Below are 4,830 nucleotides of genomic sequence, written 5' to 3'. Positions count from 1 at the left end.
GGAACCTTGTCACGTGACGTTGATAGCTCCTCTGTGGGTGGCGCAGCCCTGGTTTCCACAGCTCCTGTCACTGTTAGTGGCAGTCCCGTTCCAGTTACCAGTGTTGCCCGATCTACTCAGCCAGCGACTGAGTCAGACGGTGTGGCATCCGAAGCTGGAGGTCTTCCGGCTTCACGCGTGGAAGTTATCAGGGCTTCCTTGTGAAGCAGAGGTTTTTCGACAAGAATTGCACATCTCGTCTCTTCAGCAAAGCGCAAATTTACCGAGTCGGTTTATCAATGTCATTGTCGTATGAGGGTTCGTTGGGCGAATGCACGGGATTTTGATCCCTTATCGCCTACTGTCAACGATTTAGCGGAGTACTTTCTGGCGTTGGTCCAAGAAAGGAAACTTCAAGTCACGACAGTGAAAAGTCAGAGCTGCTATTTTCACTACTCTTAAACAGTGTGGATGTTGTGACTTTTCTACAAACTTGGTGTTTCATGTTTTACTTAAATCATTGCAATCCACGGTTGAACGACCTTCCATTATTCCGAAATGGAATGTCTTTCTTGTATTACATGCTCTTACGGGTGCGCCTTATGAGCCGGTGAGGTTTGCTAGTCTTCGTGCCTTGACGTGGAAGACTGTATCTGGTTTCACTGGCGGCTTGTCGGCGGATCAGTGAGATACATGCTTTCCTGCATGACTTGGTTGATTACAATTCGGACGGGTCTGTCACTTTACGTACCGACCCTATCTTTCTTGCTAAAAACCAGTCTCCGGGGGAAGAGTTTCCACCTACTGTCATTCACAGTTTATCTCGTACTCTGTCATCTGACAACTCGGATAGACTTCTTGGCCCTGTGAGTGCATTGAAGTATTATTTGGAGCCTATGAAAAACCGGCGACAGGGTAAAAAGAGATTGTTTATTTCTTATACCATTAGGCCTGGTGATGCTTTGTCTCGATGGATAGCAGCTACCATCAAGCTAGCATATGAGATGGCGGGTGATCATGTGTTACGGAATTTCTGTTAAACCACATGAAATCCGGGCCATTTCTGCTTCCCTGAATTTTCATGACTCTTTAGATATTATAAAGGTCATGAATGCAGGGGTCTGGAAAGGACGGCACACTTTGACCGTTTCTATTTCCAGGATATAGTGGTTGGTCCTGATGGTACGCGTCGGATCCAGACAGTCATTGCGGTTCAACACGTCGTGTCTGTGCGCAGGGCAGCGGAAAGGGGTCGACCTCTTTTCCGTCCGACTGCCATCGATTCACGCTTCGGACATGTTTAACACTCCACCCTTTTCTGAGGGATGGGGTTTTTGTAGTGTTGTCTACCGTTCCTCTCCCTGGGGAGATGTTTTTCCTCCCTTTCATAGGAATGAGTTTTTCTTAGGGGAAGCCCCGTTTTATTACCAAAGTTTTTTGACTCCTTGTTACCGTATGTCGTGGTTCGTCCTATCTCCATGTCATTACTTCAAAGGATCTTTTTGGGTAAGGGTAAGTCCTCTATTTTCTTACCTCCTCCCATTAATGTTGAATTCACGTGCTCTAACGGTGTCATTGCACGTCCGTTATAGCATATTTGTTGTGCTAGCACAATAAGTTGAATAAGACTATTAGAATTTGTTTTTCTAATTTTCAGTATTATTCATACTTACCTAGTGCTAGCACAACAAACTATACCTCTCACCCACCCCTATGAGGCTTTCCCTCGGTGGGTTTGGGTGGACTTTGAACCGAGAATGAAGTTATATTAGCCCGTGCAAGGATAGCATTGCGCATATCCAGCAAGGGAGATAATTCTGCAGTGTGTAGGTATGACTCGGGTTGAATATCATATGTGTTGTGCTAGCACTAGGTAAGTGTGAATAATAATGAAAATTAGAAACAAATTTCTAATTATAAGCAGTAGTGGTTTTCTTCTAAACTCTCAATATAACATATATACAGGTTTTTTTTTTCTTTCTTGCATTTGATAAATATCGTAAAAGCTGGATATGTACACTTTCTAATATATTAATATTTTCAAATCCCCAGATTTCACAACCATAGAGTAATATAGGAACAACAATTGCATCAAATAATTTTAAACGATATTCAATTGACAAACAATATTCATTTGATTTCTTTAAGACATAAAACATGACTTTGTGAGTCTGTTGTGCCAAGTGTTTTTTGCAATAAATTTAATTTATTGTGGGGGGTTTTCGAAACATGTTCCCAAGTATTTGTATTCAATTACATAAACAAATTCAAAATTATCTAAATAGAAAACGTTCTTGTAGTCGTTTTTCGAACCTCCGAATATGACAATCTTTGTTTTTGACACGTTTTCTGTTAATTTCCATGCCTTACAATATAGACAGTAAGCATTTAACATATGTTGACGGTCATCTTCGTTTCTAGGCAGGAGAGCAGTGTAATCAGCATATAACATAATAAAAATAGTTAGTCCTAAGTCAAGATATATATCAAAATCAATGGCATTAATTGTAATACCTTTGCACTGTTGCGACTTGAAATACTCCTCCAAATCATTTAAAAACAACAAAACTAAAATAGGGGATACATTTTCTCCTTGTCTCATGCCTATGTCGCACATAAAATATTTTGATAGTTCACCATCCTTTCTGATACATGATTTAATTCCACTGTACATACTATAAATCACTCGGAAACATTTCCCATCAATTTTATATTTTAATAGTTTAGACCACAGTTCTATTCTCCAAATGGTATCAGAAGCTTTTTTGAGATCGATAAAAGCACAGTATAATTTTTCTTTTTAACAATTCAGTTATTACAAAGAGTAAAAAAATAGGTGATCATTAGTGGAATAAACTTTTTTCAAAACCAGCTTGTCCTTCTCAGTGTTCGAGATCAAACATTGTTGGCAGTATCCCAGTTGGATACTAAAATTTCAAAATCTGGTATCCCACCTGATAATTTAGTATCCCATTTAAATGAAAATCATAAATAACATCGTAACAAACTTGGACGACACTGTTCTCGTTCCCAGTCTAATGCTACACCGCAATCAAAATCGCGAAATTCGTGAAATTCGCAATCAAACGGAATCGGCAAAAAGATTTGCTGCATCTATTTTTACGTAATACTGACATAAATTAATATTTAGCAGTAATCTATAAGTATTTCTGACATTACTAATGATAAACCTACCTGTATAAATTTTTTGCACATATGGAATCAATATCTCAAATAAAAACAATAGCGACTTATCGGTTCCCAGTCCATTGCTATGCCGTTATTGCTCCAGTGTAGCATTAGACTGGGTACGAGTAAGGAGAAATACTGTTACTTTACTTCACCAGTAAATTACGACTTTCATTGTTTCAGCGAAAAATAAAAACGCATGTTTAAAAAAACTAATAACAACATTATATGGTATCCCGATGGGATACTGGGTTCTTGAAGTCTGGTATCCAAACTTAAATTCTAGTATCCCCGAGATATCGGGATACCGTTAATCTCGAACACTGCTTCTGATAATATGTCATTGCTCTCGACATTCAGCAAGTCTATTGTTCAGAACGTTCGTGAACAGTTTACTAAAACACGATAATAAGGTTATGGGTCTATAGTTCTCAACACTGCTAGTATCTCCGTGTTTTTTTTTTATATATTGTTGTAATAATTCCAACCGTCCATTCTTCTGGGAAAGTTCTACTGTCCATAATTAAATTAAATAAAAACATAAACCACCAAACACTTGTCAACTGTAGTTTTGATGTATTCATTTATAATTTCATCGTGGCCTGGTGTCTTATTATTTTTAAGACGTTTTACAGCTTTGAGAATTTCATCACCAGATATAGGCATCTTTAAAGTGTTGTTTGCGTCACCTGATTCAGCAATCGCATTTACATTACACAAGTTATCATTGTCGACATTATAATACACGTAGTTAATCTCTTTAAAATAACAAAACAATTCCTCTAACGAAGGACTTGCTGGGTATCCTTTGTTTGCGTTTCATAATTTTAAAAATACTTGTGGGGTCAGTTTGTATAGTTTTAGAAAGATCATTCTCTAATTTCTTTTGATGAGCACTGCTATATTTTCTTATTGTATTTTTATATTGTCAACTCAAAGATTTTAAATCATGTAGGCTGTCTGCGCTTTTTTGCTTGGCAATGGGGTATATATGTATGGTATGGTGTGTGTGTGTATATATATATATACTCTTCAAAAGAAGAAACGCAAAACCACATTGTCGTAACATTTGGAGAATTGATTTAATTATTGAATGGTGAGTCCGATAATTACCAAATGTTGCAGGATTGTTCACAGTTCACTCTAGTCCATTGTAAGTGATAGGACACACCACCAAGGTCAAGGTCATCTGGAGTCAATACCGGGTGTGGCCTCCGCGTGTGTTGACAACTGCCTGGCAACGCCTGCCCATTGAAGCAACCAGAGTACGGATGACGTCCCGGGAGATGGTGGCCCACTCGGCCTGCAAGGCTGCTGCCAGCTCGGGCAGGGTCTGGGGCTGTCGGAGGCGTCGGTCCAACTCGTCCCATAGAGGCGTCGGTCCAACTCGTTTAGGAAAGCCGTTTGTGAGACGTGCTGTGTGAGGCCTGGCGTTGTCATGTTGGAACACTGCGTTGGCGTTGGGCCATAACTGGAACGATGTGTGGCCGGAGGATCTGGTCAATGTAGCCCTGTGCATTCAGGTTGCCCTGCACGTGGACCAGGTCAGTTCTGCCAGTGTGTGAGATGGCTGCCCACACCATGACACTACCCCCGCCGAATCTGTCCACTTCCTGCACGCAGTTTGCCGCATAACGGTCACCACAACGCCTATACCGCGAC

This window comes from Gigantopelta aegis, chromosome 5 (genome assembly GCF_016097555.1).
Source record: "Gigantopelta aegis isolate Gae_Host chromosome 5, Gae_host_genome, whole genome shotgun sequence".
NCBI classification, from domain to species: Eukaryota; Metazoa; Mollusca; class Gastropoda; order Neomphalida; family Peltospiridae; genus Gigantopelta; species Gigantopelta aegis.
This window is presented reverse-complemented; position numbering follows the sequence as displayed.